The 26,907-nt window shown below is 35.9% G+C and overlaps 1 protein-coding gene and 1 long non-coding RNA gene across 8 annotated transcripts in view; one reads left to right on the top strand and one right to left on the bottom strand.

Moving 5' to 3' along the window:
• Positions 1 to 13,464, bottom strand: part of LOC123536458 (uncharacterized) — a 34,910-nt gene extending 21,446 nt beyond the window's left edge. The window contains exons 1-3 of the long non-coding RNA XR_006683329.2: positions 13,332 to 13,464; positions 5,912 to 6,032; positions 4,186 to 4,283 (exon numbers count right to left, since the gene is read on the bottom strand). This is a non-coding gene — a long non-coding RNA (uncharacterized LOC123536458). The remainder of the gene's footprint in view (positions 1 to 4,185; positions 4,284 to 5,911; positions 6,033 to 13,331) is intronic.
• The window catches only part of LOC123536450 (delta-like protein 1), a 228,983-nt gene that overhangs the window by 168,134 nt on the left and 33,942 nt on the right, over positions 1 to 26,907 (top strand). For 2 of the 7 annotated variants that reach the window (XM_053548869.1, XM_053548871.1), the window contains one exon: positions 23,424 to 23,493. The exons of 1 other annotated variant lie outside the window; for it this stretch is intronic. The gene's annotated coding sequence lies outside the window, so the exon portion shown is untranslated. Of the gene's footprint in view, positions 1 to 11,976; positions 12,195 to 15,385; positions 15,527 to 22,589; positions 22,950 to 23,423; positions 23,494 to 26,907 lie in introns of those variants that run through there. 4 more of the 7 variants (XM_053548874.1, XM_053548870.1, XM_053548880.1 and 1 more) reach the window with 4 other exon arrangements.

Here is a 26,907-nt window from a genome sequence, read left to right as displayed (position 1 = left end):
AGATGCCTCCTCCTTTTTACAGACTGGGGTCATGATGGTAAACAAGTATGCAAAATATGAAAGCAATATCTCAATAGACTTCAAAAATATTTGGGGTGGTACGCAAACTTTAACATTTATTCTAAGTCGAAAAGGGGCCATAATTCAGTCAAAATGCTTGATAGAGTTGCCTCCTCCTTTTTACAGACTGGGGACATGATGGTAAACAAGTATGCAAAATATGAAAGCAATATCTCAATGGACTTTGAAAGTATTTGGGGTGGTACGCAAACTTTAACATTTATTCTAAGTCGAAAAGGGGCCATAATTCAGTCAAAATGCTTGATAGAGTTGCCTCCTCCTTTTTACAGACTGGGGTCATGATGGTAAACAAGTATGCAAAATATGAAAGCAATATCTCAATGGACTTCAAAAATATTTGGGGTGGTACGCAAACTTTAACTTTGTGTGACGCTCACGATGCCGGGGACAGTAGGATAGCTCCCCTATTCTTCGAATAGTCAAGCTAAAAATCATTAAAATGATTCCTAAAAACAAACAATTGCGAAAGTTACACGCAGTTCTTATACAGTAACGGTTATCAACAAAAAATGAATCGACTCCGACTTTTAAAAGCGGTGTAGACAAGATGTGGAGTGAGTACGTACATTTTTGAGGGTAAATGATGGTGTCCCAAGCATGGCCCTGGTGTCATAAGATGTGGGTAAATAATTGTGCCCAAGGCATGGCTCTGGTGTCATATGATGTGGGTAAATAATGGTGCCCCAGGCATGGCCCTGGTGTCATATGATGTGGGTAAATAATGGTGCCCAAGGATTGGCCCTGGTGTCATATGGTGTGGATAAATAATGGTGCCCCAGGCATGGCCTTGGTGTTGTATGATGTAGGTAAATAATGGTGCCCCAGGCATGGCCCTGGCGTCATATGGTATGGATAAATAATGGTGCCCAAGGCATGGCCCTGGTGTTGTATGATGTGGGTAAATAATGGTTCCCCAGGCATGGCCCTGGTGTCATATGGTGTGGATAAATAATGGTGCCCCAGGAATGGCCCTGGTGTTGTATGATGTGGGTAAATAATGGTGTCCCAGGCATGGCCCTGGTGTCATATGGTATGGATAAATAATGGTGCCCCAGGCATGGCCCTGGTGTTGTATGATGTGGGTAAATAATGGTGCCCCAGGCATGGCCCTGGTGTTGTATGATGTGGGTAAATAATGGTGCCCCAGGCATGGTCCTGGTGTCATATGGTGTGGATAAATAATAGTGCCCAAGGCTTGGCCCCGGTGTTGTATGATGTGGGTAAATAATGGTTCCCCAGGCATGGCCCTGGTGTCATATGGTGTGGATAAATAATGGTGCCCCAGGCATGGCCCTGGTGTTGTATAATGTGGGTAAATAATGGTGTCCCAGGCATGGCCCTGGTGTCATATGGTATGAATAAATAATGGTGCCCCAGGCATGGCCCTGGTGTTGTATGATGTGGGTAAATAATGGTGCCCCAGGCATGGCCCTGGTGTTGTATGATGTGGGTAAATAATGGTGTCCCAGGCATGGCCCTGGTGTCATATGGTATGGATAAATAATGGTGCCCAAGGATTGGCCCTGGTGTCATATGGTGTGGATAAATAATGGTGCCCCAGGCATGGCCTTGGTGTTGTATGATGTAGGTAAATAATGGTGCCCCAGGCATGGCCCTGGCGTCATATGGTATGGATAAATAATGGTGCCCAAGGCATGGCCCTGGTGTTGAATGATGTGGGTAAATAATGGTTCCCCAGGCATGGCCCTGGTGTCATATGGTGTGGATAAATAATGGTGCCCCAGGCATGGCCCTGGTGTTGTATGATGTGGGTAAATAATGGTGTCCCAGGCATGGCCCTGGTGTCATATGGTATGGATAAATAATGGTGCCCCAGGCATGGCCCTGGTGTTGTATGATGTGGATAAATAATGGTGCCCCAGGCATGGCCCTGGTGTTGTATGATGTGGGTAAATAATGGTGCCCCAGGCATGGTCCTGGTGTCATATGGTGTGGATAAATAATAGTGCCCAAGGCTTGGCCCCGGTGTTGTATGATGTGGGTAAATAATGGTGCCCCAGGCATGGCCCTGGTGTTGTATGATGTGGGTAAATAATGGTGCCCAAGGCAGGGCCCTGGAGTTGTATGATGTGGGTAAATACTGTAAACCTAGAAATGGTTTCACGCTATTTAAGTTAGCGACTTTCGCGGTTGATGTGTATCCGCAATGTTTTGTAGCCGCGAACCAGCCAGCTACCATGAAAACGTGAATGTTTGTAGTTTTCATTGTACATGACAATGTTGTGATTTGCCGAACGTTTGACATGATTGTTTTATTAATTGAGATGTTTTAATAATGTAGAAATTTCTTATTATAGTATATTTATATTATATACTTATATCACGGATCAAATAATTTAAGCAAAATGTGATACAAACAAATACATCGTCTATGGGACAATATGCATAACATTTTTTTTTAAGCAAAAATTATGTGAAACACTGACAACAGTAAAATATTTGTTTGAACCTGTTATTTTAATCACCTTGGCTATGTTATCGCATCAAACAATAAATTTTATTCTTAAAACACTATTACCATTCTCAGCCATGGTCCAGTTATCACAGGGAAAAATGCTTGTGTTTGTTTGATCAAAATTGATACCACAAAAACAAGAGCTGTCTCCATAGGATGACACATGCCCCCGATGGCACTTTAAATGAATTGTTATGGCCGATGTTCAAGTTTAGGACCTTTGACCTACGGAGCTGGGTCTTGCGCACGACACGTCGTCTTACTGTGTCACACATTTATGCGTAGTTATTTTAAAATCCATGCATGAATGACAAAGATATGGACCGGACACGCCCATCAATGCACTATCATGAAAAAAGACCTTTAACATCTAAGTGTGACCTTGACCTTTGAGCTACAGACCTGGGTCTTGCGCATGACATGTCGTCTTACTGTGGTACACATTCATGCCAAGTTATTTGAAAATCCATCCATCGATGACAAAGATATGGACCGGACACGCCCATCAATGCACTATCCCTTAATGTCTAAGTGTGACCTTGACCTTTGAGATACGGACCTGGGTCTTGCGCGCGACATGTCGTCTTACTGTGGTACACATTCATGCCAAGTTATTTGAAAATCCATCCATCGATGACAAAGATATGGACCGGACACACCCATCAATGCACTATCCCTTAATGTCTAAGTGTGACCTTGACCTTTGAGGTACGGACCTGGGTCTTGCGCACGACACGTCGTCTTACTGTGGTACACATTCATGCCAAGTTATTTGAAAATCCATCCATCGATGACAAAGATATGGACCGGACACGCCCATCAATGCAATAACCTTAAATGTCCAAGTGTGACCTTGACCTTTGAGCTAAGGACCTGGGTCTTGCGCGCGACACGTCGTCTTACTGTGGTACACATTCATGCCAAGTTATTTGAAAATCCATCCATTGATGACAAAGATATGGACCGGACACGAAAAATGCGGACAGACCAACAGACTGACAGACTGACAGACCGACAGACGGTTCAAAAACTATATGCCTCCCTTCGGGGGCATAAAAATCCGTATAGACATCTTGGTCTGCTTCCTTGTACATGTACTATTATAAGCGATTTGCGATCACAAACGGTATATTGAAGAATGTGAATTTTACCCACGATCACAAAGTAGGGTAGAATGAAAATGTGTTAAGGATAAGTGACCAATTACTAGTATTTGTATAATTTATGTGCAGCCGTATCTGTTATTTTACCTGCGACCGTTTGTTATGTGCTTAAGCTATTAAGTTTTAGCTTATGTCGCGACTGGCGTATTCCGCGAACCTTTGTAGCTGCTAAATCGTCTGTCGTCATAAAAAAGCGAAATATAGTGTTCGCGAACATTTCTAGGTTTACAGTAATCATGTCCCAGGCATGGCCCTGGTGTCATATGGTGTGGATAAATAATGGTGCCCAAGGCATTGCCCTGGTGTCATATGATGTGGGTAAATAATGGTGTCCCAGGCATGTTAATTGAAAATTTTGTTTACAAAGACTTGAACCATAATAAACAAACAGAATCTTCATTACACCTAACTGAGCAATATGCATACTGGTCAGTTAAGAGAAAAGAAATAGAAATATTAACTTACCAAAGAATGTGCAAATTATAGGAACTGTTGTTTTAACACTTTACATAAAATGGACGTGTCCTTGTGTCTGTGTGTGAATCATCTTCAGGCTGTAAGTACTGTAATATAACTGTATACTTTGTAAACTTTTTCTGGTTTGCCTAAAATGACTTTTTTCCATAGAGACATGAATATTCTAGAACAGATCCAAACATATAATTTCATTTTTTTGTTGAGATTTTATTTCATGGACTTATGCAGACACAAGTTCAAGACAAGAGCACCGCCTTGCGGGTGCTGACGCTCATCTGATTTTTTTTGTGTAATAGAAATATTGTCCTACCCATGATTTTCTAAGTCTAAAAAGGGCCATCATTCTTGCAAAAAGCAGGATAGAGTTATGTTTCTTGATGTACAGTGTCCACTTATGATGGTGAAAAACTGTTGCAAGTTTTAAAGCAATAGCTTTGATAGTTTATGAGAAAAGTTGACTTAAACATAATACTCAACCAAGAAAATGATTTTCTAAGTCCAAAAGGGGCAATAATTATTGCAAAAAGCAGGATGGAGTTATGTTGCTTGCTGTACAGGGTCAGCTTATGATGGTGAACAAGTGTTGCAAGTTTCAAAGCAATAGCTTTGATAGTTTAAGAGAAAAAGTTGACCTAAACATAAAACTTAACCAAGAAATCTGATATTTTCTAAGTCCAAAAGGGGCCATAAATCTTGCAAAAAGCAGGACGGAGTTATGTTTCTTGCTATACAGGGTCAACTTATGATGGTGAACAAGTGTTGCAAGTTTTAAAGCAATAGCTTTGATAGTTTAGGATAAAAGCTGACCTAAACATAAAACTTAACCAAGAAAACTGATTTTCTAAGTCCAAAAGGGGCAATAAATCTTGCAAAAAGCAAGATGGAGTTATGTTTCTTGATGTACAGGGTCTGCTTATGATGGTGAACAAGTATTCCAAGTTTCAAAGCAATAGCTTTGATAGTTTAGGAGAAAAGTTGACCTAAACATAAAACTTAACCAAGAAATCTGATATTTTCTAAGTACAAAAGGGGCCATAAATCTTGCAAAAAGCAAGATGGAGTTATGTTTCTTGCTATACAGGGTCAGCTTATGATGGTGAACAAGTATTCCAAGTTTCAAAGCAATAGCTTTGATAGCTTAGGAGAAAAGCTGACCTAAACATAAAACTTAACCAGGCAACGCCGACGCAGACGCCGACGCCAACGCCGACACCGACGCCGACGCCGACGCCGACAACCGCTCAAGTGATGACAATAACTCATCATTTTTTTTCAAAAAATCAGATGAGCTAAAAACTGTTCACTCACTACAGTAATTATTGGCCCTGTATCATTCCACTGAATGTTGATCACTTTTGTACTCTTGCATAATTTTTTCACAAAAAGGCTTAGTGTTTTGACAAGTGCAGTCATCGTTTCTGCAGTTGGTCCCATTTCATTTACATTATGTTTGCCACACAAAATGTGTCATAAATATCAAAAAATATATTATAACAGTTCTGATATGAAGCAGAGGAAAGGAATTGCATCCAACATTTGACTTCATCAAAGAAAACATACACTGAATAAAGCACAGCAACCTGGCACAAAGAAAAAGTGCTGCGATTCAATGTCAGGACATGATAATATTTCACATTAAAACTTGCACATGACTCAAGAAGGTATACACAATAACAAATCATAAAAAGAAATCACAAACAAATAGCAAACTTACCCTTCCTAAATGCACTGCAGACAAAAATTCGGCAGAAATATCTAGGTCGCACTCCTCCCTAGTATTATTGTCACAGTTAATAGCACAGTACCTCAATAAACCTATGCTTTAGGTGCCAAATCTGCAAAAATAGTGGCACAATCGGTAAACACAGAGATAGTAAGATATATCTGACATTTAACGCAAAACAACTTGTAGCAGATTTATTATCATTTCTTATGATAGTTACAATGTTTAGTCACAAAACAGAATAAATGCTACTTGATGCTAAGCCTGAGTGTACCAGTCACCTCTCAAAAAAAAAAAAAATTTATTTGTAATTAATGCTCTACTTGTTAAGTGAGGGTTGAGGTTTGTAGAGTGCCTAGTGAAAATTATCCTACTGACAGTTCTACTGATTCAATCATCTTCAGCTCCACTGCCTGAGTAATAGTCCAAGCTCTGCCAGCTGAGTGATGATTAAAACTTTACTTGCTAACATATCACTTATTATACGTGTTCACACTAGCAGATCGGTTTTATTTTTATCAGGCGCTAATTGGCTATAATTGGTATTTGACATTTAAAAACCCATCAAAATATAATCTAGTTTGCTTCCACACTAGGCAAAGAAATGTGGTTTAAATATATACCTGCAATGTTACAAGTTAACAAGTATTTTGCAGTAAGCAAAAAAGGTTACAAAGAAGGAGGCTGACAGAAACATTAGAAGGAGTCATCAGTGTTTAAACTTCTGTGTTCATCTACGAATTTCTGTCCATCCATCTATAGTCCATTTTGCGCATCAACATGACTCCATATCGCAATTTAATGTTTTTGTTTCATCAACACTCCAATTACTTTTGCCAGCCATAGCATCAATTGTTTGATACAAAAGAGAAACACATGGTATTCTTCCGCCAAAAGGTAAAATCTGGGAATTTAGGATTGTAAAACCAGTTATAACTCCCATTTGCGTTCACACTTGTAAAATAATGTAGTATTACTTTTTAATATAGTATTAAAACCATCTCCCGGGGTAGTTTTAATGCTATATTACAGAAACCACTTGACCTTTACATAATACACATTTTACACCACATATAGTGTGGACGCAAACAAGTTTAAAAAATAAACCCAAGTTAATATAGGATTAAAGACGTAGTCTGAACACGGTATTAATACCGTGTTCAGACTACGTTTTTAATCCTACATTAACTTGGGTTTATTTTTTAAACTTGTTTGCGTCCACACTATATGTGGTGTTAAACATGAATTTTGTAAAGGTCAAGTGGTTTCTGTAATGTAGCATTAAAACTACCTCGGGAGGTGGTTTTAATACTACATTAAAAAGTAATGCTACATTATTTTACAAATGTGAACGCAAATGTGGGTTATAACTGGTTTTACAATCCCAAATCTACAGATCTTACCTTTTGGAGGAAGAATACCATGTGTTTCTCTTTTGTATCAAACAATTAATGCTGTGGCAGGCAAAAGTAATTGGACTGTTGTTGAAACAAAAACATTAAATTGCGATATGGAGTCATGCTGACGATCAAAATGGACAATAGATGGAATGAACAGAAATTCTAAGATGAACACAGAAGTTTAAATATTGATGACCCCTTCTTGTTTCTGTTAGCCTCAATTCTTTGTAACCTTTTTTGCTTATTGCAAGATATTTGTTAACTTCCAACATTGCATGTATATATTTAAACCACATTTCTTTGCCTAGTGTGGACGCAAACTAGATTATATTTTGATGGGTTTTGAATGTCAAATACCAATTATAGCGAATTAGTGCGTAATAAAAATAAAACCGTTCTGCTAGTGTGAACACGGTATTAAGTGATGGTTAAATATCTTCTGGCTGAAGCTCTTTTTTGCCAAGGGACTGTTCAATTTTCCAAGGTTATATGATCATGAATAACGGTTAAGGTCTATTTTCTAAGTGATGGTTATAGCTCTCTAGGCTGAGTGATCACTAAAACTCTACTCACTAAGTCATGGTTGAAACTGCAAGTCTGCAGGCTCTACAAAGTGATGGTTAAGGATTTTCAGGCTAAGTGATGGAAAAAACTCTTCTGGCTGAGATATTGATAAAGCTCTTCTGGTTGAGAGATGGACAATGCTCTTCTACTGAGAGATGGACAATGCTCTTCTACTGAGAGATGGACAATACTCTTTCTGCTGAGATTTGGATAAAGCTCTACAAAGTGATGGTTAAAGATTTTCAGGCTAAGTGATGGATAAAGCTCTTCTGGCTGAGAGGTGGATAAAGCTCTTCTGGTTGAGAGATGGACAATGCTTAGAGGTGTGCTCTTTCTGAGAGATGGATAATATTCTTCTGGTAGAGAGATGGAAATTGCTCTTCTGTAATGCTCTTTCTGCTGAGAGATGGATAATGCTCTTCCAGCTGAGAGATGGATAAAGCTGAGAGATGGATCTTCTGGCTGAGTCTGGTTGAAAAATGGATAATACTCGTCTGGTTGAGAGATGGAAAATGCTCTTCTGTAATGCTCTTTCTGCTGAGAGACAGGTAATAATCTTCTGGCAGAAAGATGAAAAATGCTCTTCTGTAATGCTCTTTCTGCAGAGAGATGGATAATACACTTCCGGTTGAGAGATGGGTAATGCTCATCTGTAATGCTCTTTCTGTTTAGAGATGGATAACACTCTTCTGGTAGAGAGATGGATAACATTCTTCTGGTAGACAGATGAAAAATGCTCTTCTGTAATTAATGCTCTTTCTGCTGAGAGATGGATAATACTCTTCTGGTAAAGAGATAGAAAATGCTCTTCTGTAATGCTCTTTCTGCTGAGAGATGGATAATACTCTTCTGGCTGAGATATGGATAATGCTCTTCTGTAATGCTCTTTCTGCTGGGAGATGGATAACACTCTTCTGGTAGAGAGATGGATAACACTCTTCTGGTAGAGAGATGGATAATACTCTTCTGGTAGAGAGAAGGAAAATGCTCTTTTGTAATGCTCTTGATGCTCAGAGATGGATAATACTCTTCTGGTAGAGAGATGGATAATGCTCTTCTGTAATGCTCTTTCTGATGAGAGATGGATAACACTTCTGGTAGAGAGCTCTACTGGCTGAGAATCTGGTTGAGAAATGGATAATACTCGTCTGGTTGAGAGATGGAAAATGCTCTTCTGTAATGCTCTTTCTGCTGAGAGACGGGTAATAATCTTCTGGTAGATAGAAGGAAAATGCTCTTATGTAATGTTCTTTCTGCACAGAGATGGGTAATACTCTTCTTGTAGAGAGATGGATAATGCTCTTCTGTAATGCTCTTTCTGATGAGAGATGAATAACACTTCTGGTTGAGAGATAGATAACACTCTTCTGGCAGAGAGATGGAAAATGCTCTTTTGTAATGCTCTTTCTGCTGAGAGATGGATAATACTCTTTTGGTAGAGAGATGGATAATACTCTTCTGGTAGAGAGATGGATAATGCTCTCCTGTAATGCTCTTTCTGCTGAAAGATGGATAACACTCTTCTGGTAGAGAGATGGATAACACTCTTTGGTAGAGAGATGGAAAATGCTCTTCTGTAATGCTCTTTCTGCTGAGAGATGGATAATACTCTTCTGGTAGAGAGATGAAAAATGCTCTTCTGTAATGCTCTTTCTGCAGAGAGATGGATAATATACTTCCGGTTGAGAGATGGGTAATGCTCTTCTGTAATGCTCTTTCTGTTGAGAGATGGATAACACTCTTCTGGTAGAGAGATGGAAAATATTCTTCTGGTAGACAGATGGAAAATGCTCTTCTGTAATTAATGCTCTTTCTGCTGAGAGATGGATAATACTCTTCTGGTAGAGAGATAGAAAATGCTCTTCTGTAATGCTCTTTCTGCTGGGAGATGGATAACACTCTTCTGGTAGAGAGATGGATAACACTCTTCTGGTAGAGAGATGGATAATGCTCTTCTGTAATGCTCTTTCTGCTGAGAGATGGATAATACTCTTCTGGTAGAGAGATGGATAATGCTCTTCTTTAATGCTCTTTCTGCTCAGATATTAATAATACTCTTCCAGCTGAGAGATGGACAATGCTCTTCTGTAATGCTCTTTCTGTGGAGAGATGGATAATACTCTTCCATTTGAGAGATGGATAATGCTCTTCTGTAATGCTCTTTCTGCTCAGAGATGAATAATACTCTTCCATTTGAGAGATGGATAATGCTTTTCTGTAATGCTCTTTCTGCTCAGATATGAATAATGCTCTTCCAGTTGAGAGATGGATAATGCTCTTCTGTAATGCTCTTTCTGCTCAGAGATAGATAATACTCTTCTGGATGCAAGATGGATAATGCTCTTCCTTAATGCTCTTTCTGCTGAGAGATGGACAATACTCGTCTAGTTGAGAGATGGAAAATGCTCTTCTGTAATGCTCTTTCTGCTAAGAGATGGCTAATACTCTTCTGGTAGAGAGATGGATAATGCTCTTCTGTAATGCTCTTTCTGCTGAGAGATAGATAGAAAGATGGATAAAGCACTCTTGGCTGAGAGATGTAAAATGCTCTTCTTGCTTAGTAGTGTGGTGGATAAAACTTTTCTTGCTTAGTTATGTGGTTGATAAAGCTCTTCTTGCTGAGTGATGTATAATGCTCTTCTGGCTTAGTGGTGGATAAAGCTCTTCTGGCGGAAAGATGGTTGAAGCTCTTCTGATTAAGTGATGGTTAAGCTTGTTGGCCGAGTGATCATTAAAATTCTACTGGTTATGTTTTCCTTGCTAAACAGTAGTTAAATCTCTAACAGCTGAGAGAACAGTAGTTAAATCTCTAACAGCTGAGAGAACAGTAGTTAAATCTCTAACAGCTGAGAGAACAGTAGTTAAATCTCTAACAGCTGAGGGAACAGTAGTTAAATCTCTAACAGCTGAGAGAACAGTAGTTAAATCTCTAACAGCTGAGAGAACAGTAGTTAAATCTCTAACAGCTGAGAGAACAGTAGTTAAATATCTAACAGCTGAGAGAACAGTAGTTAAATCTCTAACAGCTGAGAGAACAGTAGTTAAATATCTAACAGCTGAGAGAACAGTAGTTAAATCTCTAACAGCTGAGAGATAATTAAAGCTGTATTATCTGAGTAATGCTTAAAACTCTTCTATAAGCTTTACTGGCCGCATGATGTTGTATTGCTTATTTTCATATTAATGCTGAATGTTTTCATGACTTTCTTATACTTGCTGGTTTTTAATGCCAACTGGAAGAAAATTAACTTTCCCTATGTCCTTTTTAAATTTGAATTTTATTAAATGTTTCAAATATAATTTAAGCATTTGACTAAATAAGTCATTGTCTGCGAAATTAATGCAAAATATTACATTCCTATATATTGTCAAATAGCATTCATTGGATGCGAGAAAGTCAGCTGGATATTTTGAAGTTTACTTATTGATCTTTGTATATATAACAAAGTGTCAGGTATTATATTAAAAATAAAAATTCCAGACCAAAACTTGAAATTGACAGCTGAAAGGTGATTATTTAATACAAATTATTTTTTTATATAGTATAACTTTCTCTTGCACAATACAAATTTAATTACTTATAACAAAATATAAGTGGAATCAATTAAAATGTTTCTTCAAGATAGACTGATAGAGAACAAGATATGAACACTGAAATATTAGTCATTCGTGTTTAAAAATATCTCAGATTTAGTTTGAAATTTTTCATCTTTGTTTTAGAAACACAAACCAAATTAATCAGAAACTCGGAATTTTATCAACAAGTATTATTTTTATACAACAGTTCACAAATTTGCTCGATATCAACCTCAATGAACATGTATCAATCCATTGTTTTAATAAAATTTAAATGATAAAGGAAGATAACTGACACATTATTTAATACAACAATCAAGGTATCTCACATTTAGGAGAGGTCTTTTGTTTCATTGACAATACAAAAAATGCTGAACCATTTGTAGCATTTGTGCAAAAATCTGATAAATTTCTTGTCATTTAATAAACTTTAAATCAAACAATCATAATTAAACCACGATAAATCAGTTAAGATGTGTATGACACCGAAACCTCGTTATACAAACAACTGGAGTGCTCAATGGGTAAAGTAAGACTCCTCAAGTTACCAAATGATTGGGTATTCTGAATTTCGATACAAATATACAGCAATAGTCTTCAAACCAATGGATTCTTTCTTAATAATTGAGTGTTAATGTTTTCTGTCTTTTCTCATAAAATATTTATATATCTAATTCAATACAAGGATATTTACTGGGTCACCAATCAATAGGATACTTATTGAACTTCTTCAGGTAAGTAAACAGCCTAGGTATTTTTTTCATTGTTTTAAATAAATAGTCTGGTCCAGTAGAATCTTTCTAACATAATTTAATAAACAGGCATTTTTTTTTTAATAGTCCATTACTTGTGAACTTTGCTGACCTAGTTTTTCCAGATTCTCTCAATGGAAGTTTGTGTATCAAATAATAAATATAACTAATGAAACTTCATAATTCCCTAATATAGGACCATGTCAGCTCCCAGAAAAAAACTATTGAAAGGAAAATGAAATGAATATCAAAATGTTAGTATTAAAGCATTTCCAGGACATGAAAAGTTATGGCCTACATGTAAGGCATCATGACTTGTCTATTATGTCATTTGACTGTCAAACTGCAACACTGCAGCTTGTTAATAGACCATTCCAAACGGTAATTCCACAGCTTACTCGTATACCTAAAAAAACTCTGTTCTCTTCCTGTCTGTCCTTTGTAATGTATCAAGTCTTCAGTGTAACACATTGAAGTACCATTTCAAACTACAGAAGAAAACTTTCAAAATGCAAAATCATGCCCCTGGGTGTATAACTAAAGATACTGTTTCTTTTTAGGTTTTAAGTTTACAGTTGAAGATCATAAGGTCAAGGTCACCTACCGGTACATATAGGTCAATTTGTAGGTCTTGCCATGTTTGAGTATGAACTAAATTGAGCCATTTATGTGGGCTATAGGACCAAAAATGTTGTTTATTCCGGGAGTTTTTTTTGTTTTTAGCTCACCTGTCATGTAGTGACAATGTGAGCTTTTGTGATCGCCTTTCGTCCATCGGTGTCCGTCCACAATTTCTTGTGAACAAGATAGAGACCACATTTTGCAATCAATTTTAATCAAACTTGCACAAAACTTGTATCGGCATATCTTGGTTCCTTTCGAAAACTGGCCAGATCCCATTATGGGTTCCAGAGTTATGGCCCCTTAAAGGGCCAAAATTTGCTCTTTTGGCTTGTGAACACGATAGAGACCACATTTTTGCAATTGATTTTAATCAAACTTGCACACAACTTGTGCCTAGGTGAGTAGAATACCTTTCCTTATTTTGACAATAGTTGACACAAAAACTTATGTCCATTTTCATATAGAATTCCTCTGTGTAAAACTGCAATAAGTTACCTTAAGTGTGTCTGCAGGCCATCAAAACAAAGGTGTTTTCTGTTAGGCCATTGTATCTTCAAGGAAATTGCTGCTTTACATGTATAATATCTGCCATCAATGATAGAAGCAATTTTACATAAAGGAGCTGGACAACCTGAAAGAAAATTAATTCAAAATAATTCCAATTTCCTTCTAAACGAATGAAACATATAAATACATACATAACCTCAATGCCTCCTACTGTACTTCATTTTAGAGGGTATTATCATCTCAGTTCACAGACACTAAGGTTCACAGATACTAAGAAAAAAGCCTGAGATTAAAATTAAAATTTTTTAATAGTTTGAGTATGTCATAACCTCCTGGTTAAGTATAATAGGACAATATAAGACAGCATACAGAAAAATAATTGTACTGGTACCAGTATTGATCCATTGCTCATGATCTCAGGTACCAGGATGGATGCACCGCTCATGATCTCAGTACAAAACATGTACTGGTACCATTATGGATCCATTGCTCAGGAACTCAGTACAAAACATGTACTGGTACAAGTATGGATCCACTGCTCATGAACTCAGTACAAACCATGTACTAGTATCAGTATTGAACCAATGCTCATGATATCAGTACAAAACATGTACTGGCACCAGTATGGATCCACTGCTCATTTTCTCAGTACAAAACATATACTAGTACCAGTATGGATCCATTGCTCATGATCTCAGGTACCAGTATGGATCCATTGCTCAGGATCTCAGTACAAAACATGTATATTGTACTGAGATCTCTACTTCACAAATAGTACCGTACATTTGATGTAAATCTCGTTGAATTTTACTCATTTTTGCCAGCCATTTTCTTCAGCACTGTTTGTCCAGATGCACACTATTTGATAGTCCTACATGTTATCTGAATCAATTAACTTGAAATCATTGGGAAATATGACCTATTTTAGGAAGTTCAAGGCAAAATAATTAAAAAATGAGCTTACGGTACTGAAAATACGTCTACAATACATTTTATTTCATTTACCACAATGTTCTCTGTAAATGAGGAAACATGAACTACAAGGATTTGAGAATCTGCAAGCTAGAGCAACAATGCCTAGGACTTTTGTTACTCCATTGTTAACAAAAACACTGAAAATAGATTGTGATGAATCAAATAATGTAACCAAATAATTTCCTTTTGCAACTCAAGGTGTTGAAACATGGTTGTCATGCTAAATTAAGTACAGAAAATATCCGAAGTGAATATTACCAACCATTTATATGTTACTAAAAAGGAGGAAACTGATATGAATACTTATAAATTAATGTCATACAGGAACACAGGGTTACCTTAAATTGTGTCTATATATAAACTTGTACTCATAAGCAAACAACTTCCGCAATTTTCTCACGGTATTAGGTATTTGATAACAGAGAAAATCAAACAATAATGACAGATGATATCATAGGTAAATAAGGAAGGTCATGTAAGGGTGTCTCAGATTTTAAAAAAAAATTGCAATTACTGTCATCACTGTTACTGTAATAATTCATCTTATAATATAGTGAATGATATAAAAATTTTGAGTAATGATATACTTGTATTATTTAGTAAAAAAAATAAAACATACTTAATTAACTTTCAATGCATGTACTGTCTTTAAATTTAAACAACTTTAAAAGTTTGATTAATCTCTTAACTTTTACCATTTAACTCGTACTTTGAAAATGCTGAATCACAACATATTTAACTTCTAAGTTATGAATGAAACTTATAAATAAGTAGAATTTTTTTGAATATGTGTATATCCATCAAGAATAGACAGGTTTATCTGTATTAGAAATCCTAAATTAACCCCCGATAAGGCTCATTAGCTACTGAAACTGATAGGGGTCATGGTTGCAACATGGACCAAAATAACTCCCAACCTCCCTATGGGATGGCCAGTTTCCAAAATGTCTAGGATATTGCATATGTTTAATGAAATGATCTTTGTATACAGTTAGAAGTTAAAAGCGTGAGAAAGTTCACATTATAAGCCCAATGATGACATAAACTCTATATTAATCCTACTTCAGGTTTAACAAGGCACATCACTTGAAATGACACTGCTCTAAAACTAAAAACATACAGAAAACTTCCAGTGTTTCTTGACAAATAGTGCTCAAGTGGACATCTTTTAGTACAAAGCTTTACAATATGGAGATCATTTACAATAGGTAAGGGTTTCAACAAATACTTGCCATTATGTGAAGTGTTGAAATGTTAGAAGATATCAATGGATGTGTTTGTGATCAAATTATTGCTTGAAGAAATATTGTAAATTTGTATCTAAATTGTTTCAGTATCAATGTTTTGTATGTTAATCTACAGGTTGAAAATTTCAAAGATGAACTAAATCATAAAAAAAATGTCTCGGGTAAATGAGGTTAGAACATAATATTAAAGGAAAGTTATATAACGTATTATTTTGGTGCAATATTCTTTATGAAAATTCTGAGGTTTATCTTTCTATTTAATAGAAGTAATACAATATACTTTATAGATAATTAATAATATATAGATTAATAAATGAAATAAGTTGATCAAGTCAATTAAAGTTCAAAGTGTAAATACTGTACACTTGCAGAGACATGGATTTTTTTTTTAAAAAACATGACAATGTACAATGTGGGTCGCTGCTTTTCCAGGGGTTGGGGGCTATATTTTATCTTTTAAAAACTGGAGATGCTTTAAAAAGTTTGCTCTTGTATTTTTCTCATCATTTTAAATACATTTTAAGTCACAGGAAACAAGTATTTATAATTCTTTAATCCCAGGGAAAAATACAATATAATAAATAGCAGTTTGTATGCCGTAATCAGCTTTTATCAAATTCTTGTTTTTCTCGGGACTGATGAATTAATGTTTTCTTTAGTATTCAAGACATGGACTTTGCTCATGAATTGTTGAATTTGTTGTATTGCTCCAGTAAATTAATAATGTTGACTAATGGAAATTTCTGTTAAATTTCATATTCAATATGCCTCAAACACAAGTGAGAGCTAGTTATAAAATATTTGCAAAAAAACAAAAAACATAGTAACGGCAACTTTTTAACTTTAAGATAAAAATAATCATAACTTTTACCAGCATGGTAATATACAATAGTCATGTATTATTTTGTATATTGATTACCGAACCACTAGCCACTTCCTAAAATCAGACTTTTTGTTCCTTCTCTTGAAAAGAAACACTTATAATTGGCAAGTCAAACTGTTGTATCAAACTCCGTGACCTTAGAAATAACCTCCGACGTTCAAATTGAGGCGACTCTCTGGCTGAACGGGCCCCGTGCATTACATATTACTAAACTCAAGGGTGGAAAAGTGGCGTTGTTGAAACATGTCAAACATCTTATTTATCACAAAGGTTAACATACGTTGTTACCTTCGAATGCATGGTCAATATGTGAAAACAAACTCCATTGTGACCCTCTCATTGTCCCGGTTAAGATTTTTTCTTTATGCTGGGGAAATCCAGTTAGGCCTAAAATAAAATATTGTTTGTTTCCCCATCCACGACCGACTTGAAAAAATCGGCGTGACCCGAAAAATTTTATCGCCAAAACCGAAATGAAATTTTTTTTTAATTGGTACGAAAAACCTGGGACAAAAAATGCATATTTCGAATTAGTTTGAGTATGAAACCGATCTTTTGATCTGTATCGCATTGGCGCAAGTAAGCATTAGAACAGTCGGTGGTAAAAAGACGCTTGGAGATGACAAATTAGAAAATGGCGGAGCATTCAGTTTGCATCTCCGCAACTATAAACAAGAGCACCGCCTTGCGGGTGCTGACGCTCATCTGATTTTTTTTGTATAATAGAAATATTGTCCTACCCATGATTTTCTAAGTCTAAAAAGGGCCATCATTCTTGCAAAAAGCAGGACAGAGTTATGTTTCTTGATGTACAGTGTCCACTTATGATTGTGAAAAACTGTTGCAAGTTTTAAAGCAATAGCTTTGATAGTTTATGAGAAAAGTTGCCTTAAACATAATACTCAACCAAGAAAATGATTTTCTAAGTCCAAAAGGGGCAATAATTATTGCAAAAAGCAGGATGGAGTTATGTTGCTTGCTGTACAGGGTCAGCTTATGATGGTGAACAAGTGTTGCAAGTTTCAAAGCAATAGCTTTGATAGTTTAAGAGAAAAAGTTGACCTAAACATAAAACTTAACCAAGAAATCTGATATTTTCTAAGTCCAAAAGGGGCCATAAATCTTGCAAAATAAGGATGGAGTTATGTTTCTTGCTGTACAGGGTCAGCTTATGATGGTGAACAAGTGTTGCAAGTTTCAAAGCAAAAGCTTTGATAGTTTGAGGATAAAAGCCTGACCTAAACTAACTTAACCAAGAAAATGATTTACAAGTCCAAAAGGGGCAATAAATCTTGCAAAAAGCAAGATGATTCAGTTTGCATTCGTCAGGTCTCTTAAAATAGTGACAATATTCCATTCAAAGCAATAGCTTGATGTTAGGAAAAGTGACCTAACATAAAACTTACCAAGAAATCTGATATTTCTAAGTACAAAGGGGCCATAATCTGCAAAAGCAAGAGGAGTATTTCTGCTATACAGGCACTAGATGGACAGTTCAAGTTCAAGCAATGCTGATAGTTAGAAAAGCTGACTAACTAATTACACAACCGAGCGAGCGACCGTCCACACGCAAGTGTGACAATCACTTTTTTCAAACAGATAGCAAAAAGGAACCAACGTGTGGTTACAAGAAATTTGCATTGTTGACAGTGACAATGTGACATTGTGACGAAGTTGTGAGAGAATGAACACAGAATGCAGCAATTGAATACTGTTATCGTTAAACTGTCCACCACCGAAAATAGTGAACCCTTTACTATGGACAATGAAGAAACATTGCAACCAAAAACCTTATTGTTAACAGGCAAGGAGTGAAAGAAAAATATAGTATGTGCTTCACAAGAATCACTTGGTCATTTTGCAGAAAGGCATTCAGACTGAATACATGTAAAGTTGGTACCTATTTAAATTTTAGAGTGTTGGTATTCTCCCTGCAGTTATTCCTACAAATTTCAAAAAAAAATATTTTACCTACCTACCTACCCATACTTCACCTGCTTGGGTCGGGATGGGGAAACAAAGAATATTTTAAGTTTGGCCTTACAGTGCGCATGCGCAGAAATTGAGGCCCTTAGTCAATTGATGCTCCAATTTGCAGACGATATAGTAAAAATATCCTCTCAGTAATACAATAAAACAGTGAAAGTCAGAAAAAAATTGACCTTCTCCTTAAATTATCGATTAAAAATGGGAACAAAAAATAGACAGGGTTTACCTACGATACTGTCAAGGCATTTAGTGTTTATATATTTTTTAGCGCAGCAATGTCCATGTCCAAGAGGTTAAGGCGTCGGACTACCAACTTGAAACCCGGTTTAGTTTCTTTTTTGTTTAAGTTGTTAGTTATATTGGAAGTTGTTAATTTCTTTTTTGTTATATTATTAGTGTGATGTTGCAAACGTATTTTGACGAACTGTAATGAGTGTTTTATAAATCTAGCATTCAACTAGTAAACTGGAGTCAACTAGAGTTGGTTTGGGTAGGTCTTAGCCTTACTTATCTGGCTTATTTGTTTGACTTATTTTACCATCTGTTATTTTATAGTTGTCATCCCTCGGGACAGCGAAAGTCAAAAGTTATCACGCTGTCCCGAAACGTCCTATTATTTAGACTAGGTAGGACTCTGGTCTGGAATCGATTGGGGGAGTAATCACCTAAATCTAAATTATTTTAGTTTGTAATGGTCAGCGACCCTATAAGTAAAGGCGCAAATGTCCAATCCTGGGGTTCCACATACTGATGACCAATATTTATTTACAGACATTGCAACCAAAATTTTACAAGATGATCATTATATATTTATATAGATGTGCCCTAGAAGGAACTTTTGCTATGCTTTAACTTGTTATAACAGTGAACCAAAACAAACAGAAACCTCTGAGCTATACTATAGCCGCCATTTTTAGCTTGGATTACACGGCAATGTGAATGTCTTCAAACTGTTAGCGTAAAAATGCAAAGCGGTTTTTGATTAACACAGTAAAGAGTTTTCAATTAAAAAACCTGAAATAAATACTCTGTGGATTCAGTAAAGAGTTTTCAATTGAAAGACCTGAATTTGAAATAAATACTTTGGATTTAAGTGATCGATTATGTAAAAGTAGGTTAGGTTACTTAGACCTCTAACGCTATACAAGAACTATGGACTCTTTGGACACCTCTTAGACACTTCCGTGAAATTTTGGTTTTCAAGGCGACCTGTAACTGTCGCGGTATTGTAACGTGTCATGTAATGTTACACGTATGAAGTTTTTTGTCTATACGTAAAACTTTCTGTAAAAAAACACTATGTAAAGTTTCTTAAATTTTCACATGAAATGTGAATAGGATAATGAGCGATTCACAATGCTCGAGCAGCAATACGAAAACTGGGTTTACTTCGTTTTCGAAGCCTGAAAATTTAACCGATGCACTGAGCAACTCATTGATCACATTTCTGAGCCGAAAATTACTATTTGTTTTTCTATCTATCGAAAAAATTCTGTTTATATCGATAATCAACAGGATTATTGGCGATCCTCCTGCTTAATGCATTCTTTGTTAGTCAAACAGACTAGCATATACTATATAATATATAATATATATAATAATATGGGCCTACCAAATTTGGTTATAAAAGGTCCCATTAATTTGTATAAAGAATTGACCACCAGTCAGTTAAAATCATAAGAGACCATTGTCGGTCTAACAACATAAGGCTAGACCCTCCCCCCCCCCCCCCCCCCACGCAGACCATTTTGGAAGTGGTAAAACATAGTTGGGTGCCAAAAGACCTATTTTTCCACTTCGTGGCCCGACAATCGACAAAATGTTGGCCAGTGTATAATATCCTAGCTCCAGTGTCATAGTCTAATAGTATCAGAATCAGTTCGCTGAGAAATTCTGTAAGAAAGCTATTACCTATAATAAAAGAAAAGAAATTTTGTGACAAATTCGTTATTATCCAGGCCCGGACCCAGACATATTTGACTGGGGGGGGGGGGGGGGACACCAGTCTAGAACGAAGACGTTACCGCCGAGGGGCAAAGCGCCAAGAGCTGGTAAGTTTGTGGAGGGGAGCTATGCCCATGTGGGGGGGGGGGTCAGAGGGTCTCTCCCCTGGAAATTTTTGAAATACAGGTACGAAATAGTGGCCTCTGGTGCATTTACCTCTCATTTTAGGGGGTCAGTGGGCTCTCCTCCTGGAAAATTTTGAAATACAGGCATGGAATGGTGGCCTCTGGTGCATTTTTAGGTCTAAATTTTGAGGTAGCGGAGGGGTTACTCCCCTCTTGGTGTCCCCCTGGAAAATTTTTGAAAAAATAGGTATGGAATGGCCTCTGCTGCGTTTCTGGGTCTAAATTTTGAGAAAATATTATTCCTTTGCCAAAATAGTATAGAGTGTATCTTTGATGAGTATAGGTCACTTCTCAGCCAACTGGAAGTGGGGGGGGGCACGAGCCCCCTCGGTCCGGTCCTGGAACCGGCTCTGTTATCGGTCTAGTGGCTAGTCTAAGCCAAACTCAAAGGGATTTATATAGCGAATCTAGCTAAATTGCAGAACCTTAATTTTGTGTATTTTTCACGTTTTAGAAGTGGAAAGTTAACATTAAGCTTAGCTACAACGCCAGTAGTGCCATGTACCATCGTCATTTAATAAAGACATTTGACACTTTATAAAGTTTTATTCCTAAACTGTTCAGAAGTTGGTGCTTTTTAACATATCTAGAATGTATATAAACTGTCAGTTTTCGAAAACACTGGCCATAGTTCTTAAACTAAAAAAAAAAAAGATGTAGGTCACTGTGTGTAATGAACAAAGCTCACAACTTCATGGGTTATCCCATGTGCCAAAGATATTTACTGCATCTAATACAATATTCCCTGCCTGAGCTAGGAAACTTTGTCACGAATATTGATAGATATATATGCCTTTACATGTGCAGTGACGAAGGCTTCCCCTTATTTATAAACTATAGATACAAAAATATCATAAAATTGAAACCGAACTGAATTCATTTTTTAAATCTGTAGAACTATTACCTCAAACAGAGAATAGCTTATATAACTTTTTGGTAAAGGGGGGTTACCACAGTTGTGCGCTTTGTTCAACAAAATTGTTGCTGGTTAAGAGATTATCGTGTTAATGAAATAAAAGGGAAGTTGAAGATTTTATTGAACACGATTTTATGCCACCTCATAGTATATTGACAGAAAAAAAATCATTGCCTGACCATTTATAAAGCTGAACAAATATATATTTTAATCGGACCACCATTTAAAACGAATATGGCAATTTGAAATTTAGAAAATAAAGCCTGCTTAAGAAGGCAGCCATTTTGGAGTATATACTGCTGAATCAATTATTTTGCAGTTGTATTTTAAATATTTTCTTGGTCATGACAGTTTCTTTCGTTTAATTGGATACTTCAAAAAAACTATTTCTAAAAATAATTTACCTTGCCATGAGAAAAATGGTTACAATTTATCAAATGTTGAAGTGTTCATAACTTTCTCATGTATGCTGATCTTGAACATTAAAACCTAACAGACAAAATTAACATTTGATTTTCCTTTATTGTTATGAAACGGCCAAAATTAACAAAACTTGTTTGTTTTTGAAAGAAAATGTCATAATGTCTTTATATAGTTTATAATTTCATACCCTTGGCTTTTGTGCTGGATACAGAAACGTTTACGAGTATGTTCAAGTATGGGGAAAGTATAATTAATTATTCTTCTCAACTGTATCTTTGCACTGATGCATGGCTTTGTATTCATTGGCCTTTAACCTATCATTTTACCAAAGATGGTTTTGTTTTGGCAGAAATACGATAGGTTGATAGTATCGTCTGTTATTTTCCCACCGTTTGCGCGTGGAGTTTTGTTGTCTTGGTTTTCAAATTATGGGTGCAAGGTTCATCCACCATTTACCCAATATTTACTTTTATCAACTCATTCCTGAAGCATGGACATTGTTTAGACGATTTGAGGTTTATCTCAATGTATCTTCGCTTTTAAGCTACCTAAGTGCGTTACTTGTATCCATGAGCGTCGGTGTTAGGCTAAAGAAAAACAAAGGCGGGCATTCGCAGACGATTAACGCATTCACCGTCCGGCGATAATCCATGATAACGAATATTGCAAATGCCTACCCCAGCGGTCCATCCGAATAGGATATTTTATTGTGAAATGTAATTTTGCTGTAAACAGTCGAAGATAAAAAAAAACAACCTTAACGACGATTACATGAAGAAAATATTTCAATGTGTCTTTGTGATTATGATAAAATAAAAACTGAGATTATCAGATACAACCTTCATAAATGGATTACTAATCACCGATTGTGCAGTTAATCTGAGGTGAAACTCGCTCGCTCTGTCAAGGAAATTTAAATAAGAAATAATGTAAAATGTTACTGAATAAATATGTGATAGTAATTTATGTATTTAATTTGTGCTATTTTCAAATCATATTGGATATATATCAGGAATATAAAGTGTACCATACTTCTTCATAGAGGTAAATAGTTTATTGTCCGTGTTTCACATCAAAGCATTTTTCATCATCTCAAATGCGTGTTAAATTAAGGATCCACTACATGCACGCATTTTCTTCAGCTATATTCAAATTTTCAATCGTTTTCTGCCTTTTTAAAGATGAAAAAAAGTCATCAATTATTTCAATAAAAGGCTGTTAGTAAAGGACGCTAATGTCTATTAAAATCATTACAATGATGCAACTCTTTTATATCTATGAAGGTAATAATACACGTGTCTATTGCTCGCAATGCGACGATTTCATTGATTGATATTTACCTTATTCGTTAATGTTAAAGGGTCGTGGGACCGGGTAAATTCTCTGAAAAAACTTTCGGGCATATTTTCGTTTCCTATTTTGCGATGGTAATTAAAAGTTTTAAATTACCAGTAACCTTATAACATAGATTATGATAAACACATTAATTTATGAATTGTAGATATCTCTATTTTGTAGATCGATGTAATGTCGACAGTTGGAATTAAAGCTGTGATACTCGTCCCAACCCACTGTGAGGGCTTAAGCCGTAAGTGAACAGTTTTGCTTTGATTTTATCAAATATTATCCCTCCGAAAAGTTTATATTACATTGTCAGTTAGGCAAAAAGTCTCTACATGTAATTTTCTTTGTATGTCGAGGCCAAACTATACACTAGTAATGTTACCTAAACCGTCGAAATCCGCATATATTATACCTAAGCATCCCTTTAAATCAATGATTAAGTGCCAACAATAAAGAATACATTATTCAATGTTGTGGACACAAGTAAATGCTACGTAAACTAAATTAAGCAAGTAGTTTGTTTCTGCAACAATGCCGAGAAGTAAAGACCTTTAAAGTTTTAGCATTTATTGTGGATTTTTTTTTGACAATTTGACAATTTGTGAAAGTAGAATCTGAAACTTTTTCTTGGCACTGGAGATATTCTCCAAATTGAAAAAGTACTGTACGGAAACTTTACCGGAGATACGGAAGTTATCCTGGTTTAATCTGCTAGAAAATTGTTATGATCAACTTTAATATCGCTAATTTATTCACGTAAACCACGATATTTCAGCTATCTGAAAAGAGTAGAATTACTGATAAAAAAAATAAGTCGCCTCGGCAATTCCGGCTCGATGATCGCGAAACGTGGGAACTTTACTTGTGCGAAACGGCCTTCTCCCCAGGTATATTTTATAATGATTGCGCACCGCTGATATAACGCATATATAAAATAGATCATTTGAGATACAGTGTATTATCATACACTGACATTGTAAAGACTCTGCGCTTAAACGACTGATTTTCACGGAAAACATTGGGAAGCATGACAAATATCTTTTTATGCGAAAAACAGTCGGAGAACGCCAGGGAACTGAGAGTCCCTTGTAACAATTTAACTTCAAAAAAACTATGAAGATTTATCTCTACAGCGTACGTAATATGGTACAAGTACCTGTTTAAAAAAATCTATGCCGAAATGTTTTTTTTTCTAGTTTTCATAGCTCCCACTATAACTCCCACTATTTAGGACCGTTTATCCAACGATCGTGTGCTCCTTAAGAGTTTGTTTTTCAAATTCAACCTTAGAACCCTATTTCTGACAAACATTGGTCTAAACAAATGACATGGTGATAGTTTCTCTACGCTGCTACCTACTGACGGGGCTTCAAAGACAGTGTTTATGTTTGTTTATAAATGAAACGTTACTCAACAAGATTGTCTACGTATTTGTTACGAATTTCCGTCCACTTGAGATAATAAAAAGTATACTTGATATTTAATAATTGATTGCAAGTTGAACCCATAAGCTTATTAGAAAACCGCTATAATTCTGGAAAAAACTTAACTTTTCTTTAAAAGCATTAGAAATCAAAACTTTTAACACTAAAGATATTTTTGCGTATTGCTCATTATGAGAAAAAAAGAACATCAAAAACAAATACATGTATACAAAATTCTCCTGACCGACACTCAATACTCTTTGATCTCACCGAATGCATCAATCGGCAGAATATATACATTCTCTGATTTCTAATAGTCCAATAACATGCCTGTTTGACCAAAAGCTATCTTAGACAGACAAGCATATCTTCATTAGACTATCCAATTTGTAAATAACCTTTCCAGTGATGAAAACATGTCTAAATCTAAGCTTTGAGTGGAAACCTAATTTATTTTGTCGGAAAACAAATGTTTTATGATAATAAACAGATGGTCAGTTTTAGACTTTTCTAGCAATATAGGTAAATGCCTGGCTCAAATAATGGCTGACCATTAAGATAAGTCTAAACTGACCACCCTTTTGTTTGGCTGGTAATTCGTCTTAATTTTATGGCTTATGGTCATTTATTTCAACAATAAAATAACCATAAATGCTTTATTTATACTTTTAAAAAAGGTATTTGCTACATGTACATAAAATGAATCTGACTTCAAAGACATGAAAACGACATAAAATATGATTAAACTGAATGTTAAAAGCTTTTTTTTTTATTTGTGATGAATAAGGTTGTAAAAATTCATCATTTCTGAAATTGTTTTTAACAGAACATATGTAGAACGAAACATAAATAACAAAGTATGTATACAGTAAAAACATAATTATACAGTATTATTTTACCTTTATAGTTTTGAATGCTCCGTTTATTCTTGAAACAATTTTTGTTGTTGTCTCAACATAATGTTAAATTGATCATTGCAACAAAGCCAATTATTTCATCTGATGGCCTATTTTTCTAGATGTACCTATAGTTATCAAATTTCAGGGGGGGGGGGGGGGGGGGGGGGGGGGGGGGGGGAAAGAAGAAGAACTATTCATCATCCATCATTAAACGTTTTCATGAAGTTTAAGTAGTTCGCACCGTGTCAGATTCGCAACAACTCATAGTTTGTTATAGTGAAAATAATGAAGTGTCATGAAAGAAGATAACATATCTCCGTCCCAATGATTATGAATGAATTATCTTATCACGGCTCATTGAGTGATAATTGACCGCAACGATGGTTTAACTCTCATCAAAATAGCATTTCACTAAATGGTCACCGGGGACGGAACATGGACTTCCCACGTGTGTAAGCAAAGGATGTACAAACAAATAGACGTTTTCGTTTACATATATTTGTAGTACCGCGGCCGCTGAGCACTGCTGTCAGTCGGCTATTTATTGGTACAAATTTGAGATAAAATTTGGCAGGAGATATGCTAAATGTTGTAAAAATATCCAGGAGGCAGGAGGGTGTGAAATAAAATAGACATGAATGATGTCTCTATTGCTCCTGTGCTTCAGGGGTCAGTGCCAGGCAGTACCGTTATTCCTGAAAGTGACATCATTTTAAGCCTAAAACTGACACCTAAACATTTGAATAGTTTTAGCAAGATTTCCAGAAACACTTGCCTTAGCAATTGTCCGTTGGTAATTTCTTCTGGAATGAAAAATTTCGCCTGTCGCCTTTTACTACGTTTTAGTCAATGTTTTAACCTATAATATATCGTCATCAGGATGGGCAACCGTCGAACACCAAACAAGTTGAGATATCATCGATTAATTTCTTACATACATCAAATATTTCGAAACTAAAAGTTTGAGACTTTTTTTGACTATCTAGTTTTAGCTGTTTACAGAGTAGTTAACAATATGGTGTGAAATATTCATTATGCGTGCAAGTTATCTGAAAATCACAAGAAAAAGCCGAGAAGAAATTGTGTTAATAAAATATAAACTAAGCTAAAAACGTCCCATTTCTACCATTCTAGACCCAAAGAAATAATAAACACAATTCTCTATGGGTCTTTGCTAGACCCGAGAGTTGACACGTTTATTCAAAATCTGTTTGTTCTTTCTATATGAATCTTGTTTTCGACTGCTAACAAAACCAGGTTCAATGTCAAGTCATGTCACATTATACATTCTATTGAAAGCTAGCCTATAGATCTGTAAAAATAAAGGCAGTTGAA

The sequence above is a fragment of the Mercenaria mercenaria genome, chromosome 1, assembly GCF_021730395.1.
Source record: "Mercenaria mercenaria strain notata chromosome 1, MADL_Memer_1, whole genome shotgun sequence".
NCBI classification, from domain to species: Eukaryota; Metazoa; Mollusca; class Bivalvia; order Venerida; family Veneridae; genus Mercenaria; species Mercenaria mercenaria.
The sequence above is the reverse complement of the archived record's forward strand: the minus strand, read 5'-3'. Positions and strand labels throughout refer to the sequence as shown.